We start from the raw sequence: 26,270 nt of genomic DNA on the forward strand, positions 1-26,270 counted from the left end.
GCGAGCCATCTTCGTCTCCCTCAGAGGTGCATTTGTGTGGCTAGGAAGTCTTTAGTCTGGAACAACCAGACCAGGACAATTTGTTTCGGGCTATAGTCGCGACATTATCACCACCACGACGGGACGTCGAAGCAACCAGCCATCGCCTCCGGTATGCCAGATCGTGTCCTTGCAGTTAAGAAGACAGCTTGGTAATGTATGTCTGCAGCACCGGCAGATTAGGGAATTTAGCTATGTGACAATCAGAGCTCAACATAACGCGCTTGTTCCTGTCTTTTCTAAAGTGGTTCGGTCTTGGCAGCAAAAAATTTTGGGTTGGCTGGGTGTTTCTCTTAAGATTTGAGTTGCAAGGAATTGGCTCCACATACCGCTTGGTGATAAATGTCACAATCTAGTTTACGGACAACTTCACCTTCACATCATTTATTTGAGTATCCAATTTGACGTATTTAAATGTTTCATGTGTTTTGTTTATTAATTTGAGTTTAGTCATAATAAATCAAATTGTTATTTTGGACAGAACTTTCATTCTGTTGATCGGTAGAGCAACCCTTTCATTTCTTACTACCTTAATGAAACTTTCCTTTATCAAATTAATTTCTATCAAATTAAATTATTGCAGGTGCCAAACTCTAGACTCTACTGGCAGGATCGATTACAGTCAGCTCGTATTTCTCCTTAATCCATGTGCAACAGCAAAAGTCGGAGTTAGAAAAGGGGGGGGGGGGGCTTAGACATCATTTCCATATGAAGATTCTAGAAGAATTTAGTGATAAATACACTGCTAGCCCCGGCACCTCGCAAGTTCATGTAAATAAAGTACCGTGTTAATCCACGTGTGCATTTGTGTGGATACTAGCCACCCATAATAACGTCCTCTACCTTGCGGTACAAAACTGTACAATGGTGACGAGGATTCTACGGAATGATTTACTCTTTTTCTTGATTTCACTGCAGATTTCCAGTCCACATCCATTCCCACATATTAACCCCAAATCATCGACCAGACCTGAACGTGTGTGTCCTGAAAAAGGGAATGAAGTAATCTTATTAAAATGAACCCCAGGCCGGTCTGTGCGACGTCACCTTCCACTACGCTGATGTTTTATTACGTTCAAGTTATCCGCTTCGCTAAGAATAATTGAGAATACCTTTATCAGGCTTTTCAGTCTTGTAATGTCAGATGCTCAAAACAAGTTAAGTAGTTAGTGAACGTGATGTAAGTAGAGGAAGAACTAATGAATTTAGTCCCACCAAAAATTAAGAGGCTTATAATGAATAAGAGGTTTTATAACACATCTCCCTCCTATCTGAAATTCCTACCTAATGTTTTCTTTATCACTAGAAAAAAGACGCTAAATGCTGTCTCCTTTTACTCTTACAATATGGTAATGTGCCACACGTGTATACATAGCTCATTATGTTTAGCATTTCAAGATCCGCTTAGCAAAAAGTCATCTGTCGCGTTTATCGTCATTTTCAACTCAGTTACTTGCTGCTATGACGTGCGTGCCCGAAATAGTTGCTCGCGCCACATTAAAGACGTGACACTTTACCGTAGGCGTCTTTACGCCTCTCGGTCCGGCAAAATTGTGATGGAGTCTAGGTGGTAGAAGCCTGAAGCCGAATGCGATAACGGTCGGTGTCTTCCGAGAGTACAGCCTCAGGCTTCCGAACAAGGAGAACGAGTCTGGAACCATCACATACGAGAGTTCTGTAACCTCGGTGTGACCAGCACTCAGTAAACCGCTGTCCTCAGGAAACAGATCTCCTGCCAACGCCTGCAACCGCCAATCTCTACTTGCTAGAACATAAAGCAGATACTACGTTCGTTCCTCAGAGATTTTCCGTCCTGCGTAGGCGCTAGCCGACACAGAGTATTTTCTTTATCAAGCCGACTCTTGTAAGAAGAATGTGCTGTCAAAATTTTCAGTGGATAGTAACGGTTGTAGTCAATTTGGACAAAATCGTGTCATAGATTTCGAAGTTCACTCTTACAGCACGTGAGATAATGACTGTGTTACTCCCTTACGGTGATCCTCCGCTATTAAGAACGTTACTGTATACTGTAGCAGCTACTGAGTATGACCCTAGTCAGTCATCAAAGAGAGTGTGTTTGCCGGCCCGTGTGGTCGAGAAGTTCTAGGCGCTTCAGTCTGGAACCGCGCGACCACTACGATCGCAGGTTCGAATCCTGCCTCGGGCATGGATGTGTGTGATGTCCTTAGGTTAGTTAGGTTTAAGTAGTTCTAAGTTCTAGAGGACTGATGACTTCCGATGTTAAGTCCCATAGTGCTCAGAGCCATTTGAACTATTTGAGAGAGTGTGTTTTCCAATCAATTTCCACGTACTGTATACATTTGCACTCGAATTGCAGTACGCGTAGGGGACTAGTTGTGTCTTGCCGTATTAAAGCGAAACACTGAAAATATCAGGAAACCTGGAGTCTTGAGGTGATTCTCTCATCCCAGCACGGAGGTACCACGTAGACTTTGAGCCCGCTGCTCTTGTTGTGGGACTGTAATGGTGCTACTAATAAAATGGCTAAGGCTCAGTGCCACTTCAATTAGAAATTCAGGAGTTTGTTGGGATACCACCGAATATTTATCCACCAGTTAATGGCGAAAACTGATCGCAGAAACTGTATGGTACCAAACGTATGCTTGCAAGAATCATACGGGTAGTCATTAACTGCTTTTATTATTCGCGGTCATGATACTTCTACACACATAAGAATGATAGTATTTTTTATAGAATATCCGTCGATACGGAACATAGACACATTAAAAACTTAAGTAAAGTAGTGATGTGTCACAATAATATGGAACACCCGTGCGGTGAATTTACTTTTTTAAATATGGTAGTAAATTTTATCAGTATTTCAAAAATCAAATTAGATTTGCTAAATGCAATTTCGCTCTACCTTCCTTACAGAATCGCGATTTTAACGGATATACTGTTCGGCCCCTCTTTTAATTTTGCTGTTTGACCTCTGATTAACGTCTTAAGTGGCCTGAGTGAACCGCTTCGCTGGAAGGTTACTTGACGCAAACCCAATTACACGCGAAACGATTCCGTTCTCGTTACTCAACTGTTCTCCAAAACTGATGCTAAAATCAAGTTTTGTATGTGTGGTCATAGGTTAGTAATGAGAGGTTCACCCATATTATTGTAAACTAATGTGTGAAAATGTGAGTTTTGTTGCGCTGGCTTAAGGGTAATTCGTGTATCTTGTATCACAGTATCCAATCAAAGATTATTCAACTGAGACAATTTCTGGCGAATGCTGCACTTGCAGTGCCACCTTTTTTGTACCTCACTTTAAAACGTCACGAGCCAGATGATGCATCTTCGAACAAGTGAGGTGTGAAGCGTGGGAAAGAACTTATGGCTCTCGAAGCCATAAATGTTACATCCTTTACATTCCGATGAATCTTTGGGTGGGAAGTCGGCATGTAGAGTTACACAGACGTAGAAATAAAATGTGATAAAAATAAATTACACTAGAAGGTTAATTGTTACGAGGGGATCAGTATTCCGTACGAATATAAATTTGAATTTAATTAACTGTGGTCTCGTTATTTGATTTCAAAGCGAGTAATCATGTGCGCGTCTTGGCACATAGGCTGACTTGTGTTGTAGTGTCCCAAATAGATTTTCACATTGTAGCAAAGTAGCATCAGATCAGTCAGTCTTCAGAATAAAGTTCACAACTAAACAAGAAGACCACAGCAACAAAGCATTTTTTGGAGGTATTGGCCGTTCTCGTCCCCAGAGACGCGTTAGCGCTTGGTAGCCAACACCCGTGCGGCTTGTGGAGTGTGTGTGCGTAACGCAGCGGATAAGCCGCTCCCGACGTGACACGGTGCTCCACCGCCGGCTGTTCGGCGCACAGTGGGGGCCATTATGACGACACGCCGCTGAGGGGCGCGCTGCCGCCCCAGTCCCTGCCGGCAATCACTTAGGGAGGGGGGAACGGGGGGGGGGGGCGCGGGGGCGCCGGCAAGGGACGCCGAATCCGGTGGCGTGGCGGGCCCCAGGGAGCGCTTCGATCGCAATTTACTTCTAATTCCGTAAATGTGGGCCGGTCACCGCGGCCGACCACCCTCCAGCTCGTAACCCTGCGTTCTCTAAACGAAGCCGCGGGGGAATACCGAATGACTTATTGACTTATGCATACACGTACTAGGCGTTTCAGTTAACCCGGACACAGTCGGTCCTGCAGTAACACTTGGAGAAATCGAGATGATACGATTAAATCAGATTATTTGGATAATCGGTCAGTGTATCTGACTTCCTCACGGAGTAGCGCAATTCGATTCCCGCCGCCGTTTGCAGACGAACGCACTGATTACGCAGAAGACAGACATGAATCAAATTAGAATTATATATTAATACCTTCAGCTGCTAACTGGCGTTGATATATCTCAACGGGGACAGGTGAAAATGTGTGCCCCGATCAGGACTCTAACTCGGGATCTCCTGCTTAAACTTCAGACGCTCTAGTCATCTGACATGTCCGAAACAACAGACACCATATCCATATAAGTATATAGATCTGAATCATGTCACACGTACCTAACCAAACTTAAAAATCACTTGCAAATGTAAATATGTTCAGCAAAAGCTAATGAAATATTAAAACAATCACTAGAAATGGATCGGTATTTACTGAGGAATTACTTCAATGCAAGATACTGACACGGACGCTGGCCTGGAGAGGAGTGTCACGTGACCCTCCAGTATCTGCAGTGAATTACGCTTTGAACGGATGATGAAGCCATGGTCGACAGGAAACCCATTGTTTTCCACAAGCTCTGAAATGACAGATAGGTGAATACAGTCAAGAGCTCACCTAGAGTCTACTTACGTGACTTGTATGACAACATAATTCATTTTCATCATTTTCGCTATAGAATAATGAAACACCTTTGAACAGTGTACTCGTGCGCTGCGGTGTTACTCCTCCAATGAAATGTAAGGGACTGAAATCTAACGCATGCAACTTTTTAAACGGTGTAATTCCGCTGCCACTCTGTCAATGCATTATCACTATGACTGTTTGTGCTGGCTGAGCACCTAGATGCAACTCAAACGTGGAGTGTTAATCGATCAGCGATACAGATTATTGCACTAAACACCCCAGTCTTTAAGGTTTATTAAGATACGGTACACTTATGCGATTCAACACGTCATAGAATTACGTGTCTCGCCAATCAAGTGATCGTAACACAAAAAAAGGATACCCTGTGTGCACCGCCACAATTAAGGCTGCTATTCCATCTACAACAAAATTTCGTTTCACTCCCTGTGGACTTAAACTTACGAGTTTCAGACAGCTAAACAAGCTTAAGAATCTGAAATACTTGCTCTGTACATCGTAAAATAATATACACAGATGGAAAAAACAGCAACACCAAAAAATTAATTAATGTAGAGTAATGCAATTTCGGAAACACATTTGTCAAGGTCACAAGTTAATGAAAGCGCGAGAAAAGCCACTGCAAATGTGAAATGTTGATACAGTTATATTCGGTGTAACCGCCAGAATGTTGTCTGCAAAGATGCAGACGTGCATGCATTGTTTACACAGGTGATCGATGTTAGTTTGTGAGATGGAGGTCCAAGTCTATCGCACTTGGTCGGTCAATACAGGTGTGGCTACTGCTGACGGTGGACGCCACTGGTGCTTTCGTCCGTTGATGTCCCACAAGAACTTGTCTGGTGATCGAGAAGGCCAAGACTAGATGCCCGCACTCTATAGAGCAAGTGGGCGAGAGTCATACTGTTGGAAATCACCCCGTGCAAGGCTGTTCACGAATGACAGCACAATAGGGCGAACCACCCGATTGACTTACAAATTTGCAGTCAGGGTGTGCGGTATAACCACTAAAGTGTGGGATAACCACGACAGTGTTTCCTACTATCATATGGAATGGCACCCCCTGACCATACATACCTCTAGTGTTTCTGTCATACCGACCGGTTGGTTGCAGACCCTCAACTCTTCTCCTTTCAACCACCACACGCTGATCACTGACACCGAGACAGAACCAGCTTTATCAGAAAACACAACAGACCTCCACCTTCCCTCCAATGAGCTGTCGCTCGACACCACTGAAGTCACAAGTGCCGGTAGTTTGCCATTGTTTGGAATGCTCTGTTTGAAGTAACCGATTTGTAGCCGTTGTGTCACTGCTGCTCAATTTCTGCTGCAGATTCTGTACGATGCGCTGGAGCCATACGTCGAACACGAAGGTCTTCCTCTCGACAGTGCCACGTGGCCGCCCAGAGACCGGTCTTCTTGCGACCTACATTCTCGTGACCACCGCTACCAGCATTCATGTAGGGTGGCTGCATTCCTGCCACGTTTTTCTGCAGTAATGGAGAAGGAATGTCCAGGTACTCGTAGGCCTACTACACGACCTCGTTCAAACTCAGTGAGGTGGTGCTAATGGCTTCTTTGTCACCTTGAAGGCATTTCCAACTAACATCAGTGCACCACATCGAATCTCAAAGGCAACTAACGTTCACGAGCGCTACAGCGTGTATTTCCACCAAATCTGATTTGCATCCTCATAGCAAGCGCCATTCTTATTTTGAATAGGTTGGTTGGTTGATTGATTCAGTGGAGTGGACCAAACAGTGAGGTCTCCCATCAGATTAAGGAAGGATGGGGCCGTGCTCTTTGAAAGTAACCTTCCACGCACTTACCTGACGCAATTTAGGGAAGTCACGGAAAACCTAAACCAGGATGGCTGGAGGAGGGTTCGAATCGTCGTCCACCCGAATATTTGAATAGGCATCATCTTCATATATAGGAAGTCGCCCACCAGTTTTCATTTATGTCGTACAATTGTTTCTTGGTATTGATATTTCTTTCGGTCAGTACAAAATTACACTACTGGCCATTAAAACTGCTACACCATGAAGATGACGTGCTACAGGCGCGAAATTTAACCAACAGGAAGAAGATGCTGTGATACGCATATGATTAGCTTTTCAGAGCGTTCACGCAAGGTTGGCGCCGGTGGCGACACCTACAACGTGCTGATATGAGGAAAGTTTCCAACCGTTTTCTCATACGCAGACAACAGTTGACCGGCGTTTCCTGGTGAAACGTTGTTGTGATGCCTCGTGTAAGGAGAAGAAATGCGTACCATCACGTTTCCGACTTTGATAAAGGTCGGATTGTAGCCTATCGCGATTGCGGTGTATCGTTTCGCGACATTGCTGTTCGCATTGGTCGAGATCCAATGACTGTTAGCAAAATATAGAGTCGATGGGTTCAGGAGGGTAATACGGAACGCCGTGCTGGATCCCAACGGCCTCGTATCACTAGCAGTCGAAATGACAGGCATCTTATCCGCATGGCTGTAACGGATCGTGCAGCCACATCTCGATCCCTGAGTCAACAGATGGGGACGTTTGCAAGACAACAACCATCTGCACGAACAGTGCGACGACGTTTGCAGCAGCATGGACTATCAGCTCGGAGACCATGGATGCGGCTACCCTTGACGCTGCATCACAGACAGGAACGCCTGTGATGGTGTACTCAACGACGAACCTGGGTGCACGAATGGCAAGACATCGTTTTTTCGGATGAATCCAGCATCACGATGATCGCAACCGTGTTTGGGGACATCACGGTGAACGCACATTGGAAGCGTGTATTCGTCATCGCCATACTGGCGTATCAACCGGCGTGATGGTATGGGGTGCCACTGGTTACACGTCTCGGTCACCTCTTGTTCACATTGACGGCGCTCTGAACAGTGGACGTTACATTTCAGACGTGTTATGACCCGTGGCTCTACCCTTCTTTCGATCCTGCGAAACCCTACATTTCAGCAGGATAATGCACGTCTGCATGTTGCAGGTCCTGTATGGACCTTTCTGGATTCAGGAAATGTTCGACTGCTGCCCTGGCCAGCACATTCTCCAATTGAAAACGTCTCGTCAAGGGTGGCCGAGCAACTGGCTCGTGACAATACGCCAGTCACTACTCTTGATCAACTGTAGTATAGTGTTGAAACTGCATGGGCAGCTGTACCTGTACACGCCACCCAAGCTCTGTTTGACTCAATGCCCAGGCGTATCAAAGCCGTAATTACGGCCAGAGGTGGTTGTTCTGGGTTCTGATTTCTCAGGATCTATGCACCCAAATTGAATGAAAATGTAATCACATGCCAGTTCTAGTATAATATATTTGTCCAATGAATACCCGTTTACATCTGCATTTCTTCTTGATGTAGCAATTTTAATGGCCAGTACTATATTTATAAGTGGGAAAAATTTATAACATATGGCCTACAGTTCGATCGCATTCTCTTTCAATACATTCCAACCAATTAAATTCTCTGTTCATAAACATGGATTGGGGATGACTCTGGTAGAATGCCTTCATTTGACAAGAACGTCGCTATCTCTTCGGGTGAGGTGTTTCCGCAAAGATACTCCACTCACGCCACCGGCCGCATTATAACCGAGAAGAGACTGTGCAGGCTGGCCATCACTGACTATTACAATCTGTAGGTCACCTTTCTCCGATAGGACTGCTCGGTTAGGTTAGGGACACGCAAGTTACTGAAGTGGCGTCCAGTTGTGCTCTTGACCCACACGTTGTTACTGTTCTACTCTAGCGCTATATTGCAAAACATACTCTTCTCCTAATCGAAACAAAGCCCCCGGAGTAGACAACATTCCATTAGAACTACTGACAGCCTTGGGGGAGCCAGTCCTGAAAAAACTCTACCATCTGGTGAGCAAGATGTATGAGACAGGCGACATTCCCTCAGACTTCAAGAAGAATATAATAATTCCAATCCCAAAGAAAGCAGGTGTGGACAGATGTGAAAATTACAGAACTATCAGTTTAATAAGTCACAGCTGCAAAACACTAACGCGAATTCTTTACAGACGAGTGAACAAACAGATAGAAGCCGACCTCGGGGAAGATCAGTTTGGATTCCGTAGAAATGTTGGAACATGTGAGGCAATACTGACCCTACGACATACCTTAGAAGAGTAGTCTGTTAACATCGAGTATTGATTTAAGCGTCAGGAAGTCGTTTCTCAAAGAATTTGTATGGAGTGTGGCCATGTATGGAAGTGAAACATGGGCGATAAATTCTTTAGACAAGAAGAGAATATAAGATGTCGAAATGTGAGCTACAGAAGAATGCTGAAGATTAGATGGGTAGATCACAAAACTAATGAAGAGGTATTTAATAGAATTGGGGAGAAGAGCAGTTTGTGGCACAACTTGACAAGAAGAAGGGATCGGTTGGTAGGACATGTTCTGAGACATCAAGGGATCACCAATTTAGTACTGGAGGGCAGTGTCGAGGGTAAAAATCGCAGAGGGAGACCAAGAGATGAATACACTAAGCAGATTCAGAAGGATGTAGGCTGCAGTAGGTACTGGGAGATGAAGAAGCTTGCACAGGATAGAGTAGCTTAGAGAGCTGCATCGAACCCGTCTCAGGACTAAAGACCACAACAACTTTTTCCGTTCGTCTGTAAAGAATTCGCATTAGTATTTCGCAGCTGTGACTTATTGAACTGATACTTCGGTAATTTTCACATCTGTCAACACCTGCTTTCTTTGGGATAGGTTTTATTATATTATTCTTGAAGTCTGAGGGAATTTCGCCTGTCTCATTCATCTTGCTCATCAGATGGTAGAGTTTTGTCAGGACTGGCTCTCCCAAGGCTGTCAGTAGTTCTAATGGAATGTTGTCTACTCCCGAGGCCTTGTTTCAACTTAGGTCTTTCTGTGCTCTGTCAAACTCTTCACGCAGTATCATATCTCCCATTTCATCTTCATCAACATCTTCTTCCATTTCCATAATATTGTCCTCAAGAACACCGCCCCTGCATAGACCCTCTATATATTCCTTCCACCTTTCTGCTTTCCCTTCTTTGCTTAAAGTGGGTTCCCATCTGAGCTCTTGATATTCATGCAAGTCGTTCTCTTTTCTCCAAAGGTCTCTCTAATTTTCCTGTAGGCAGTATCTATCTTACCCCTAGGGAGATAAGACTTTACATCCTTACATTTGTCTTCTAGCCATCCCTGCTCAGACATTTTGCACTTCCTGTCAATCTCATTTTTGAGACGTTTGTATTCCTTTTTTCCTGCTTCATTTACTGCATTTTTGTATGTTCTCCTTTCATCGATTAAATTCAGTATCTCTTCTGTTACCCAAGGATTTCTACTAGCCCTCGTCTTTTTACCTACTTGATCCTCTGCTGCCTTCACTACGTCACCCCTCAAAGCTACCCATTCTCCTACTACTGTATTTCTTTCCCCCATTACTGTCAATTGTTTCCTTATGCTCTCCCTGAAACACTCTACAACCTCTGGTTCTTTCATTTTATCCAGGTCCCATCTCCTTAAATTCCCACCTTTTTGCAGTTTCTTCAGTTCTAATCTACAGTTCATAACCAATAGATTGTGGTCAGAATCCACATCTGCCCCTGGAAATGTCTTACAATTTAAAACCTGGTTCCTAAATCTCTGTCTTACCATTATACACTCCTGGAAATTGAAATAAGAACACCGTGAATTCATTGTCCCAGGAAGGGAAAACTTTATTGACACATTCCTGGGGTCAGATACATCACATGATCACACTGACAGAACCACAGGTACATAGACACAGGCAACAGAGCATGCACAATGTCGGCACTAGTACAGTGTATATCCACCTTTCGCAGCAATGCAGGCTGCTATTCTCCCATGGAGACGATCGTAGAGATGCTGGATGTAGTCCTGTGGAACGGCTTGCCATGCCATTTCCACCTGGCGCCTCACTTGGACCAGCGTTCGTGCTGGACGTGCAGACCGCGTGAGACGACGCTTCATCCAGTCCCAAACATGCTCAATGGGGGACAGATCCGGAGATCTTGCTGGCCAGGGTAGTTGACTTACACCTTCTAGAGCACGTTGGGTGGCACGCGATACATGCGGACGTGCATTGTCCTGTTGGAACAGCAAGTTCCCTTGCCGGTCTAGGAATGGTAGAACGATGGGTTCGATGACGGTTTGGATGTACCGTGCACTATTCAGTGTCCCCTCGACGATCACCAGTGGTGTACGGCCAGTGTAGGAGATCGCTCCCCACACCATGATGCCGGGTGTTGGCCCTGTGTGCCTCAGTCGTATGCAGTCCTGATTGTGGCGCTCACCTGCACGGCGCCAAACACGCATACGACCATCATTGGCACCAAGGCAGAAGCCACTCTCATCGCTGAAGACGACACGTCTCCATTCGTCCCTCCATTCACGCCTGTCGCGACACCACTGGAGGCGGGCTGCACGATGTTGGGGCGTGAGCGGAAGACGGCCTAACGGTGTGCGGGACCGTAGCCCAGCTTCATGGAGACGGTTGCGAATGGTCCTCGCCGATACCCCAGGAGCAACAGTGTCCCTAATTTGCTGGGAAGTGGCGGTGCGGTCCCCTACAGCACTGCGTAGGATCCTACGGTCTTGGCGTGCATCCGTGCGTCGCTGCTGTCCGGTCCCAGGTCGACGGGCACGTGCACCTTCCGCCGACCACTGGCGACAACATCGATGTACTGTGGAGACCTCACGCCCCACGTGTTGAGCAATTCGGCGGTACGTCCACCCGGCCTCCCGCATGCCCACTATACGCCCTCGCTCAAAGTCCGTCAACTGCACATACGGTTCACGTCCACGCTGTCGCGGCATGCTACCAGTGTTAAAGACTGCGATGGAGCTCCGTATGCCACGGCAAACTGGCTGACACTGACGGCGGCGGTGCACAAATGCTACGCAGCTAGCGCCATTCGACGGCCAACACCGCGGTTCCTGGTGTGTCCGCTGTGCCGTGCGTGTGATCATTGCTTGTACAGCCCTCTCGCAGTGTCCGGAGCAAGTATGGTGGGTCTGACACACCGGTGTCAATGTGTTCTTTTTTCCATTTCCAGGAGTGTATAATCTATCTGAAACCTTCTAGTATCTCCAGGTTTCTTCCATGTATACAACCTTCTTCCATGATTCTTAAACCAAGTGTTAGCTATGATTAAGTTATGCTCTGTGCAAAATTCTACCAGGCGGCTTCCTCTTTCATTTCTTAGCCCTAACCCATGTACACCTACTACGTTTCCTTCTCTTCCTTTTCCTACTGTTGAATTCCAGTCACTCATGACTATTAAATTTGCGTCTCCCTTCACTACCTGAATAATTTCTTTTATCTCATCATACATTTCTTCAATTTCTTCATCATCTGCAGAGCTAGTTGCCATATAAACTTGTACTACTGTAGCAGGCGTGGGTTTTGTGTCTATCATGGCCACAATAATGAGTTCACTATGCTGTTTGTAGTAGCTTACCTGCTCTCCAATTTTTTTATTCATAATTAAACCTACTCCTGCATTACCCCTATTTGATTTTGTATTTACAACCCTGCATTCACCTGACCAAAAGTCTTGTTCCTCCTGCCACTGAACGTCAATAATTCCCACTATATCTAACTGTAACCTATCCATTTCCCTTTTTAAATTTTCTAACCTGCCTGCCCGATTAATGGATCTGACATTCCACACTCCGATCCGTAGAACGCCAGTTTTCTTTCTCCTGATAACGATGTCCTCTTGAGTAGTCCCTGCCCGGAGATCCAAATGGTGGACTAGTTTACCTCCGGAATATTTTACTCAAGAGGATGCCATCATCATTTAATCATACAGTAAAGCTGCATGCCCTTGGGAAAAATTACGGCTGTAGTTTCCACTTGCTTTCAGCCGTTTGCAGTACCAAAACAGCAAGGCCATTTTGGTTAGCGTTACAAGGCCAGATCAGTCAATCATCCAGACTGTTGCCCCTGCAACTACTGGAAAGGCTGCTGCCCCTCTTCAGGAACCACAATTTTGTCTGGCCTCTCAACAGATACCCCTCTGTTGTGGTTCCACATATGGTACGGCTATCTGTATCATTGAGGCATGCAAGCCTCCCCACCAATGGCAAGGTCCATTGTTCATGGGGGAGACCTAAGAAAATGGTGGGGAAAATAGGTCGCTAGGGCTACCTCCACTAACCTAAGTTATCCAACCGCCATCTCTTTCTAGGAATTGGTGGGGAAAGGGCACAACCTGTGCTGGGCTGCTGGAGAGGAAGAAGTATACTATATTTATTTTGGAATATTTTATTTATGGATAAATTTCATGTAGTTTATTTCTTACACTCATACAAAACACACACTCTGACATGCTAGGCGTCGAAAAACACACCCTATAGACCTGCAAATTACTTTTAAATCATCTAAATAATGCAGTACACTGATGTGCAGAGATGCAAAAAACTCGTAAATCGTCAAAATAACGCACGTAAAAGAATGTGCAAACACGCTTCATAATCGTAAACTGTCAAAATCATGCATTTCACAGAATGCACACCTGTTCACAAAATAATGCAACAGACACAAAAACAACTCTTAAATTGTCACAAGATAATGCAATTGTAATGCTATGCAAACTAACTCACATTGCTTAAACAGCTGAAAATAATGCAGTGCACAAAATCTCACTGCAATTAAAAAAATGCTTTCAAACAATTGTCAACTGCAACGTATCAGCAAACTGCCCCCCTACAGAACTCCAAGGCATGCACACCAGATGGCGCACTCAAACCAGTGCCATAGGCAAGACACGTCTGGACCATGCACATGTGTTTACCATTGCTAGAGCATTACCTCTCAACCTGAAGATACTGATGTCACAAGTCGCACTATAAAAATCTGTTCAAATGCTTCCCAGAATAGCATAGGGTGCATTGTTCCTAGTGATCCTAATGGGACATTCGAGCAGCATCTAGTTGTGCACGTGTTCATCTGCCCAACGTGGCTCATGTACCACCCTGAAACGTTCATGTAGTGACTCACAATCACAGGTGCATCTAAAAGGCTTCAATGTTATACTTATGTCACATGGCTATGTAAATAGGAGCCAAGTCTACCTCTCGGAGATTGTAAAGTGTTGCAGAAAAAGTAATGGTCACTTTGTAGGAGCTTGTCTGCATGGAAATTCTTGTCTTAACGGATGCTGTTTATCAAAATAGCCCAGAATGATACTGACTGCATTCTTCCTCAAGGTCCTAACGTGGCACCCCACCCATTACATTTTAGTCTTCTTGCTTTCAACAAACATCTCCGAAACTCTAACGCTCTCACCACTATGTAGAGGCTCCTATGTCCCAGCACAAAGGATGTCTTGTGAGTGAGTGGAGAATTATGATCAGGTCTTACTGAATTTAAGAGCCGAATTACTGATGCTGCCAGTATGGAAGCACTGTCCGTCTTTTTCTTTCTGCAGACGAGACTTTCAGTGGCAAAACTATGTTGTAGAGATCGCCATATTCCACTGACAGTTAAACCTTGCAAAGCGGCCTACAGATCGTCAAATAGGGAAAGACCCTTACTCAACTACACTGCTCTACCAATGAGAACAGGAGCTTGAATATTAGAGCGTGAAACCGATCTCCAACCCAGCAATATATAGCTGCATACGGGTTCTATGTAGTAAACATACAATTCGTATCCTGCGCCATACAAAATCGTCCCTTTCGCATCATTCGTATAGCTGTCGACCACCACACACTCGCACATATACCACAAAGACAGACAGCACCATATATACTCCTTGCAGCACTAGATATTTTCTTGCAACCGATGGTCACAAGTCATAAGCTTCCGACATGTGACCGCAGTGCCCTTGTGGACCAAAGGCTGGGTCGGTTCCCCTAGGCACAAAGCCATCACAGTTTCTGGTCCCCGACCTGCTTGCTCACATATTTTCTACACCAATCTCCAGACTCTGGCATTACAAGAACACATGTATTTTCACATGGTTTGTCAGAATATCATACTATTTTCGCGATACTTTTCGACACATAGCAGTATGCTACCGATCACTTGCACAGTATAATTCCGAAGATACAGACTCGAAATTATTTCTTTAGAAACCCGAAACTTTAGCGAGATGGAGCATGCTGTAAACCACTTAGTAACTTGAAACTTATCAAGCCTGCGAAGACCTTAACATGAAAAATCGAAAAAATAGATAAAACTGGTATTTCCACTCACGAGAACTGATGTCGGTGATATAGCGGATGCCAAATCATCCTTATAATTCACAAAGTAAACTAAGATGTATCTCATGTCTAGAGAACCAGCAAACTTGTCCTTCATCCGTCCTTAACATGCTAGATGCACAGAATGCAATCGATGTTCTCACAACCACATAAAGGCGCTAAATGTCCTGAAGTGGTCAGTCAGACAATTTACATAGGAGTAAATAATCGTCCAGCGAAAACACACATCCATATTGAATCTTCTCAAATTTTCAAGCGACTGTGAAGGTTATCCAACACATATAAAGTGTTAGTTCGCTATTTGGCCATCTAGAGGGCGACTTGGTTAAGTCAGTTACATTCCCACATCCCAACAGCCCTCTTCATTTGGACAGCTCCTACCATTTGCCAGAAATGTGAATCATTCCCACTGTAGGTCACTGTTGCAGACAGAATCATCCTAATAAATCAGTCACATATATTTTATTAGTGTACTTATATTAAATGTTACGATTGCAATCTCAATTGGACAACATTCAACAATGAGCGAAGTAGAGGAAATACACCCCGCTGACAGCTATGGCTCTGGAGATGGAAATATCTGTATCATTTTTATTACTTGATATACTTTCCACTTTTTTATCACAGTTTTCCACGTCAAATCTATACCTGCCTTACGACTGGACAGTCATTTCCTTTGCACACGTCGGAACACACACAATCTTTATAAGCCAGATGATCTAGGCGAACCTATCACTTATTCCCAACTACTAAGTATAATACTTAACCAATAACTGATTGCTGGCCTTTGTGGCCAAGCAGTTCTAGCCGCTTTAGTCCGGAACTGCACTGCTGCTATGGTCGCAGGTTAGAATCCTCCTCAGGCATGGATGTGTCTGATCTCCTTAGGATAGTTAGGTTTAAGTGGTTCTAAGTCTAGGGGACTGATGACCCCAGATGTTAAGTCCCACAGTGCTCGGTGCCATTTGAACCAATAACTGCTTGCCAACGATACGAAATAATATTGACTGAAAATCAGCGATGGGTGGACATGTCTCGTAAGTTTTTATTGCTAGTGCTACCACTATGTCTTAGAAAGAGAGATGTAATCGTTTTACAATCCGCCAATTATTAAAAAAAACGCGTTCGCAACGACCATATTACTGTCACAAGCGGTCTTTGTTCTACAGGTTCACATAAGTATCGATCTTAAAAGCTATACTATACTATATCAGAAAAAAGCGGTCAAATGACCTGCCACAACTTCTCCCCCTCTCTCTCCAGAATACATCTTCAGTCTACTATTAAATTGTACCTTGGTACAACTCCAACTCAACTGACCACTCCATCTGTTCTATGTCATCCTTTAATGCAGAAGCAAGTATGTTTAGAGGCAGATGGTTCTCTGTCTTCCTGTAAAGCGTCAAATGCAGTAGTCAACTCGCGTGTATCACTGTTACCTCAATAAACATTCAGTAAAATGCTGCCGTGTCACGGTATTTGTGCAGACAAACCACTACATTCGGGGGTAATGCCAAACCTCGATTTATAAAGCTGGTATAGCTTTTAACATGGCTAATTCTCAGTACCTTCATAACCAAGACCGCTTGAGATAGAAATATGGTCGTTGTGATTGTGTTTTTAACGTATGCCTCTACTTCTAAGAAATAATGGTTGCACAAGCAAGAAAAATTTGTCCACCCATCACTGATTTTCAGTCAGTATTATTTTGCATCGCCGGCAATCGCCTATTGGCCAAGTATTACACTTAGTAGTAGGGAATCGTGATGGGTTCACCTTGAGCATCAGGCTTATAAAGTTTGTGTTCAGACATGTGCAAAGAAAATGATTATGTCCAGTCATAAAGAAGGTAAGAATTTGACGTGGAATACTGTGATATAATAATGGAAAGTATGTCAAGTAATAATAATGGTACATATATTTCTATTTCCAGAGTCGCAGCCATCAGCAGTGTGTATTTCCGATGTTCCGCTCATTGTCGAATGTTATCCAATTGAGATAGTGATCGTAACATTTAACTGTAAGTACACTGATAAAATATATATGTGACTGGTTTATTAAGATGATTCTGCCTGCGCCGGTGACCTGCGGCGGGTATTATCCTGTTAGGATGCAGGAATGTAGCTGACTTAACCGTTGTGTCCTCTAAACGACCGAATAGCGAACTAACGCTTAATATCTGTTGGATAACTTTCGAGGTCACTTGGAAATTTGAGAAGATTCAATATGGACGTGTGTTTTCTCTGGACCATTATTTCCTCCCATGTAAATTGTGCGACTGACTGCTTCAGCACATTTACCACCTTTATTTGGTTGAGAGAACATTGATTGTGGTGTGTGCATCTTGCAGATGAATGATGGGTCAAGAATACGTTTGATGCTTCTCTAGACACGAGATACACCTTAGTTGACTTTGTAAATTATAAGGATGATTTGTAATCTGCTATTCGACTAGGACCTGAATCAAGAATCTTGTTTTACGTTTTTCTTTCGTGTACCCTCGTTTACAAAGTGTGTATGTGGACCAACAAGGAAGTCGAATCATTTACGAGAACTGGATGGATATCGATATGCATGAAATGAAAAAGCTTCTTTGTGTTCTGATCCTGACTGGAGTTTACGAGTCAAAAAATGAAGCTATCAATCCACTTTGGAATGTTGAGAAAGGCCAACCAATGAAATTATGTCTCGCAATCGCTTCCATGCTATTCTCAGGGAGCCGCGCTTTCACAGTGCAGCAGCTCGACGTGAATATATGTCAAATGAACGATTGGAACTAATCATAGCAGCTTTTTAGATGTAGCAAAATTACGCTTAGTGATGCCTACATTTTAGAATGGTACGAGACCGTGAATGAACAGTTGCTCACATTTAGAGGTCGCGGTCCATTTCGACAATACATCCCATCAAAACGTGGTAGATGCGGAATAAAGTTCTGGGGAGTTTGTGGCAGTGCAACAATATACCACTGTAAGATGAAAGCGTATCTGAGAAAGGAGGAAGAAGCCAGAGCAGCGCGACTTGAAAAGTATGTTGTGAAAACCCTGCCTATTGGACGTGAAAAGTCTGGACGTAATCCCGCCGGAGTTCGAGTCCTCGCTCGGGCAGGGTGTGTATGTTGTTCTAAGCGTAAAGGGACCGATGACGTCAGCAGTTTGTTCCCTTAGGAATTCACACACATCTGAACATAATATCATCTGTGATAATTTTTTACACCTCTCTCTATTTAGTTCATTATTTGTTGTCAAAAGATCTGACACTAGTCGGTATTATCCGAAAAACAAAGTTGAATTGGCTACCGATTGTATTACACTCAAACCAGATGTGATGATAGCCTCTTATGTTCCTAAGGATGGCTCTGAGCACTATGGGACTTAACATCCATGGTCATCAGTCCCCTAGACCTTAGAACTACTTAAACCTAACTAACCTAAGGACATCACACAACATGTTCCTAAGGAAAACAAGATTGTTACCGTTCTTAATTTTCTTCATGACTGACCAGCTGTGTCGTCGTCACAAGTAAAGAAGTCTGCAGTTATGACGTATAATGCCACAAAGGGCGGCACAGACACCATGGACCAGAAAGACACGGTGCTACAGTGTGAAGAGAAAAGCATTTGTGGTTTTCTTCAACATGATGGACGTAAGTGTAATGAATGCATACATAATATGGATAATGCTGGCTACGAATGAAAAATGAGCTGTTCTATTTTCAGCATCAATTTTGGAAAACTAACAGGGGTAAAGAAGTCAATGAATTCAGTAGTAGCAGCGGATCCAAGAAGGGCAGTGAAACCACCCGCTAAGAAAAGCGGAAGATGTGCATATTGTGTAGAGACGAAAGATAGAAGAAGTCAGATTACGTGTTATAAGTGCACCAAACCTGTTTGCTTGAAACATTCTGCTATTGTCTGTCGACCCTGCGCAAACTTACGATAAGAATAGAAACCACTAGTTAAAGCACAAAAATTGTTTTTTTAATGTATACTTTAAGAAAAATAAAATTATTTATACATTATAAGTCGTTCACGTCATAAGTAGTCAAAATAGTGTCAATTTATGTAAGTTTAAACAGCACGGGCTTTAGAGATCCGACATGTCGGCAACGATAGACAGATTTTTTGATAGCAGAGGGCTAAGAAAAAGAGAAAAATGGTGTATACTGCGAAAATTTCTGAACAAGTTCACGGACGATTTGCACTCCCTTGACTTGTCAGAGGTAGTACAGCTCCACATGTAATGACTTCTACAAGAGAAAAATTAACGCACTTGTTTTCAGCGTTACATCCATGGGGTCTAGCGAAAGTACCAGGGGCTGCCGTAGCGCCAGCAGCGTACAGTGGGAACAAGAATATAATGAGACACTCTCGCTGACGACACAAAACGCGGGCCAGCGACGGCAGGGTAGGGGGAGGGAGGGCAGAGCCACCGAAAGAAAAGCGCCCAGAGCGGCAGGGCTCGGCGCTAGACGGCAGGCGTCGCGACGCCGGCGCGTCGCCTTTTGAAGGCGCACAGCAGCTCGGGCAGGAATGCCTCTTCTGGAGGTAAAAGCCGCCGCCGTCGCCGCCGACGCGACTTCAATGCCGGCAGACTTCCAGGGAATCACTCAGGGCGCACGGCGCCGCGGCAAAATAATAAAGTCCACGCAGTCGTGTGACTTCCCATATTCCATTCCACGAAGAATTTTTTTCGGAATGGGCGCTTAACATTCTGCTAGTTGGTAGTGCACCAGCCTTATCACACGTACGTGTAACACTTTGCTTACTGAAACTCAGCCTTTCAAAAAAAGCTATTATTTCCAACTAACGTCTACTCAACAGCTGGTAGCACTTACAGGCTCCAAAATACACTGCCAGAAAAAATAGTACATAATTTTAGATGTTTATTGTTGCTGCAGTGCGTATGGAGGACGTGAACTGATTACATTTACAGATCAATAACACAATCGGTTTGGAGCTACCATGTTGAAACATCCATATTAGTAAAAGGTGTAGGCTCCGCGAGTGGTAACGCAGATGCTGACTCTGGTATCCAGACGATCATACAGATGGCTAATACTGTCCTGGGATGCGTTTTGCCACACCTGCGCGACCTGTTCATGCAGTTGTGTAAGAGTTGTTGGCTAGCGCGTCGCTCGAGTCACTTCTCGCCCCATCCAACACTTGCTCGATTGAGAACTAGTCCGGAGATCGTGCTTGCCAGGGAAGCTGCTTTACGTCTTGCAGAGCAAGTTGAGTTTCAGGGGCGAGCGTTATCCTGTTGGAACAAGACATCACTTTTCTGTTGCAAGAATGGCAAAAGAACGGTTCTAATAACATTCAGCATATACAGAGGACTGGTTAGTCCATTCCCTGCCCCCCCCCCCCCCTCCTCCCCCCAGAAACACCAAAGGTAAACGAGAGTTGTAGCTCACCACACCCCAGACCAGAAGGCTTGGGGTGGAGCCAGTGTGTCTTGTACGGATGCACTATACGAGACGCGGCTCACCAGGTAAAAGTCACGCGAACGAGGCGTGTCTTTTAAGTAAGTAATGTTTTGAAATTAAAAAAAGACGTGCTAAGATCTCAATAATTTTAGTTTTACATGAAAGCCTGTACCTTAATCTACTTTTCTAGATAATTTCCGTGAATATTGAGGCACTTGTAATAAAGTTGTACCAGTTTTTGAATACCCTCCTCACAGAAATCTGCCGCCTGACTGGTTCAACACTGCACAGTATTTTGGGACAGGAAAGGAGTATTGCTTGTGGAATTTCTGCCTCGTAATGAGACAATCAATGCAGCAGCTTACTGTAAGACATTGCACAATCTGCGCCGTTCAATTCAGAACTAAAGACGTGGCAATTTGAGAAAGGGCATCGTTTTGCTGCAAGACAATGCCCGTCCGCATGTGGTGAATCAGACCAAAGATCTCATCACATCTTTTCGATGGTAAACTCTAGATCATCCTCCGTACAGCCCCGATCTTGTGCCCAGTGACTACCATCTGTTCCTGCCCTTGAAGAAACACCTGGGCGGTCAGCGTCTCCAGGACAATGACGAAGTCAAAACAGTGGTGATGCAGAGGTTAACAAGTCAGGCGGCAGACTTCTATGAGTAGGGTATTCAAAATCTGGTACAACGCTATGACAAGTGCCTCAATATTGACGGAAATTATGTAGGAAAGTAGATTAAGGTACAGGCTTCCACGTAAAAATAAAATTATTGAGATATCTTTGCACGTCTTTTTTAAATTTCAAAACGGTGCTTACTTAAAATACACGCCTCTTACAAACGAACATCACTTGCGTGCAGGTGGAATCTGCTATCATCGCTAAAGACCACGGGGTGTCATTCCATCTCCGAAGCAAACCACTGATGGTACTGGTCGAGCCGTGTACGTCGATGCTATGAGTTGAGTGGAAGACGGGCTACAGGTGCGTGTGTGCACCTAGTCCCACTGCTAATAACCGGTCCGTGACAATACGTGTCGACACGTCTGAGCTCACAAACACTCTCATCTGTGCTGTGTGTACGATCGGCCACCGCTGCCGTTACAATGCGACGATCCTGGAGGGCGTCTGTGTTGTGTAACGTCATGAATCTCGTCTAGGGTCGAGAGAGTGTTCACGTGACCACTGATGCCAGCACAGTTGCACAATTGATGCAGCACGTCCAAATTACGTGGCAGTTCTCCGAAAGGACCACTCCACCACACAGAAATCCACCATTCGACCCCTTCCAAACTCGCTGACTTGCCTGTAGGAAGCACGAGTGAGTCCTGTAGCATGGTTGCACGCTTGCTTCACCCGACTGAACGACATTGAGCCTTCTGTCTGTGAGCATTACATATTAAAGCCATGCCAGTACGCTATCTATTGGCGGATGACGTTGAAATCACTAACAGTACAGTTAGTATCCCCCCAGGTGGCATATGCCGTCATCGGTTAAAAATCGAAGTCGTGTTTTCAGGTATACTATTTTCTTTCTTTCCGGCAGTGTATATGTTCTCTAATATCAGGTGATCAGGTGGAAGGTACATGTAAGAGCTCGCTCTCGCTCTCGCTCTCGCTCTCGCTCTCGCTCTCCCTCTCCCTCTCTCTCCCCCCTCTCTCCCCCTTCTCTCTCTCTCTCAGCAATGAGTCTGCTCCATTGCGAGAGGTTGCCAGAATGAAGACGAACGAAACGCAAAATTATTTCCAAGATCACTTGATCGCAATTCGCTATTTATTCATTCGTGTGGAACACGAAAATTATTGATGTTATATATGTTAGCTTCCATGCATGCTTAAATATCCTGCCAAAACGCGTCTTTTAGAAGGCCGTTTTGTGATAACATCTCCGCAGCTATCGTTTACCCCTGTCATCTATGCACCGTGGTGTACCACAGTTGCCTCGGCGTCGGTTTTGGATAGCGCCATTTTGCCATGCTCGGTACTCTCTATCCGCGCCGGCATGTGAACAGTTTACATCCTTAACAGTTTCGGAAATGCGTCCACCCTTGGCAATGATCATGCCCTTTTGGACGTCAGTTATACCACTCCGTTTGCACGTTGTGACAACGACTCCACTGTTTTCCGCGTCTCCGCGACACGTTTTATATATTCTCTGCTGCTAGTGCTGCCATCTGTCGTCTGTGAGTGGTTACTACACGTTGACGTCGAACACAGGCGGTCATCACATTAATAGGACTGACTGTGCATCGTATTTTTCATTGCAGTTGGTACGTTTTCCTGCATTATCCTTGTTTTGGAGCTATTTCCATAATCTACAGGGACTAGCGGAGAAGTTTCGGAAATTACAATCAAGTTTTCGGTCCGCATCGCTCAGTGTTGGCGTAGACTGTAACAAAGTGTCTGAAACTCTGGTACAACACAACTGCAAACATAGTACGGAATAGGTCTGGAGGCAGCCACGCGTGTCGGAAACCCCGACCCCGTTCACCGCCTCTGAATAGCGAACAGACCGACACACGGCGCATCCACAGCAAAGCGAACCGCGCCGCTAAGTCTCTACAAGCGACACACAACTACAACTATCCGTCTGCACAACCCTCATTATGTTCGCGGTGCGCAACTTCGGCGTCCCTGCCAAATGCGACACACTGCACTATCTTTTGTGAAAATGTAATATTAAATTATCACTCTTCCAGCTTCCGTATAATTCAGTACCGCTGGGATGAGTACACTATTGTTCCCTGAACTACGATGCGGAACCACACGGAACCAGACAAAGACCTGTCTGTCTCTTATAGCGCTGTGAAAGCTCTGGGACTGCAAGCGAACTGCAATAATAATTTAACTTCATTACGTGACTAAAACCACAATTTCCGCCAACACGAACATGCAAACGAAGCCTGAACGATAACTCTCTCTCCTTTAAAACGCAAACTACTTCATGGACAACATTACGGTTTCAGTCACGTTTAAAACATTTTGTAATATGTGAGCATTGCCCGCAGAGTGAAATACTGATTCTGAAAACAATGGTTCCTTTGGTAGGACCGCTGCCCACAAGGTGAGCTTACTATCCAAGAATACAATATGAAACTCTATACGGATAACACGAAAATGAGATCAAACCCTCATATATGACAAGAGCATGGAAAAAGTAAACGGTTGATGGATGAGAAAACTTACAGCATTCCAATATATTTGAGGCAGTTTAAACAAAACTTTAAAACTGAGCCGAGGTAAGAAGGTGAAATTGGTTGGTTTTAAACCATGGCGGTTTCTGCACTTCTCCTCGGCTGTGAGACCTCGACCTATACCTGACAAATGAGAAGCGCCACAAATGAGATTCCTAAGATAAATGTGCTACTCGTAGATAAAATACAAAATGAAGAAATTAGAATAGGAACTGAATTTGAATTACTAAGCGATGTAATAGATGAATTTGGAGATTGATGGAAGGACCATACGGAAAGAGTGTCGGAGTGGTGCTTATCTTTATGTCACGTACCAACTGGAAAAATGTTGGACGACAGGACACTGATATACTTTTGCAAAAAAATCATGTGGCTAGATTTATGGTGGATGATAGTAATGTCTTGTCATTTTTCTGAATTTGACATCTCACTCATGATAGGCGGTCGATAGCTCAAGTTTCCAAGTAGACTGAAGGAAGAACACGGAGATGGTTGAGGCACGGTAGCATGTTTGTGACCCTGGGATCACCAAAGTATTTCCAGAGTGTGTGTGTGATGACAGTGTAGAGATATGCAAGTAACTAAGAGGAACTTTTTTTATATTCGTTTTTCACATTTTTCATATCACAACTTATCTTGAGATAACAGTGTATGAAAAAAAGGGAAGGAGTATTTTCTCTGTCGGACCATCCTTATGAGCGTTTTCGATGGTTTTCCTGAATCAGGCAAACGCTGAGATCATTTCTTCATCAGGGTCACGGATGGGCGCCTGTCTTTTCCTCATAAGCCATTTTTATGTTTTATATACGTGTATGTAAATTTTTTGAGCAAATTGTTTTTATTGTATTATCATGACAAATGCAATATCATTGTAAGACAATCGCTGGATGAATACATGAACGAATGAATGCGTGAATGAATGAAGTAGCATGAATAAGACTAACCAACAAAGACGAAACTGGAGTCACATCAAATCCCTGAGAGTAACGATGGCGACAAACACACCTTTCGGCAACATTCTGCAAACATCAGGTACTCGTAAGTTAATTATACGTTATTTTGTTCACTATAACTAACATACACGTAATGCTTTATGTGTTTATTGTTGTTGTGCGTGCCAGTGAGGGTAGGTGGTGACGTTGTGTAGATTGTACGGCGACAAAATGAAATGTTTCAATTTCTGGCACAAACAGTGACAGTAGTCAAACACAATAATTTTAATGAACAGATGGCCAGCATGCACCTCAAAAGCCTCTCACCAAACTGAACACTCTTGAAATGTGTGTGAAATCTTATGGGACTTAACTGCTAAGGTCATCAGTCCTTAAGCTTACACACTACTTAACCTAAATTATCCTAAGGACGAACACACACACCCATGCCCGAGGGAGGACTCGAACCTCCGCCGGGACCAGCCTACAGTCCATGACTGTAGCGCCTTAGACCGCTCGGCTAATCCCACGCGGCCTGAACACTCTTATTAAGCGTAACTGAAGCAGTAAAGCTCTTCGCTTATAAAATTCTGGAGACAGTTACAGAATTCATCCAGATCCGTATAACAAGAAAAACTGTGAGAAAAAAAAATGCTGGACACTATCTTATTGCGAAACACATTTTATTGTTTAGGTTGACTCTTACACAGCAGATAACAGCAACCTGCCACTTTTTACAATGCTGTTGATTTATTTAAATAGCACCGTTTCCGCTTTCGAACAGAGAGGTCCACCTTCAGACGGCTAGTTCACATTTAGATACATTTTACAGTAGCTTTTACTTTTTGTTGCATTCCTGTATCTTAACGTGAGTCATGGAATGCGCGGCTGGTCCCGGTGGAGGTTCGAGTCCTCGCTCGGGTATGGGTGAGTGTGTTTGTCCTTATGATAATTTAGGTTAAGTAGTGTGTAAGCTTAGGGACTGATGACCTTAGCAGTGAAGTCCCATAAGGTATCACACACGTTTGAACATTTTTTTTCTTAACGTGAACTAGCCGTCTGAAGGTGAACCTATCGGTTCAAAACCTGTAACGACCCTATTTAGATAAATAAACAGCATTGTAAAATGTGGCTGGTTGCTGTTATCTTCTCTGTAAAAGTCAACCTACATTTCGTTCACAGCCACGGCCTCAGAATGGCAATTTTAGAGAAAATAACATTTTATAGTTTGTCAATAATTGAACATCTTTCGGTGTTTGTGAGGTTAGATTTCTGTTTATTCCGAAACCATCACATATACCGAAAGCTCTACGCAGCTGTTAAACGAAGTAAGAGAATAGGTAGATCATCAATTATTGGTGCGAAGACCATCAACTGAGAATATAAACAAATTTATAGTCATGAATGGAAAAAAGAGAAACGACCCGCTTTTGTAGCCGAGTAATCACTGTAGCCATTCACTACCCTGAAATAGTTCATACTGGAAATATGACATCATCGGCACCTATGTTGACTGCACATAGCGTGCCGCGCGTCATTAGGAGCCATCGAGAGGAACACTATCTACAGAGCTCGATGTATTCCGATCGGCTATGGAC

The sequence above is a fragment of the Schistocerca piceifrons genome, chromosome 7 (assembly GCF_021461385.2).
Source record: "Schistocerca piceifrons isolate TAMUIC-IGC-003096 chromosome 7, iqSchPice1.1, whole genome shotgun sequence".
In the NCBI taxonomy this organism is placed as follows: domain Eukaryota; kingdom Metazoa; phylum Arthropoda; class Insecta; order Orthoptera; family Acrididae; genus Schistocerca; species Schistocerca piceifrons.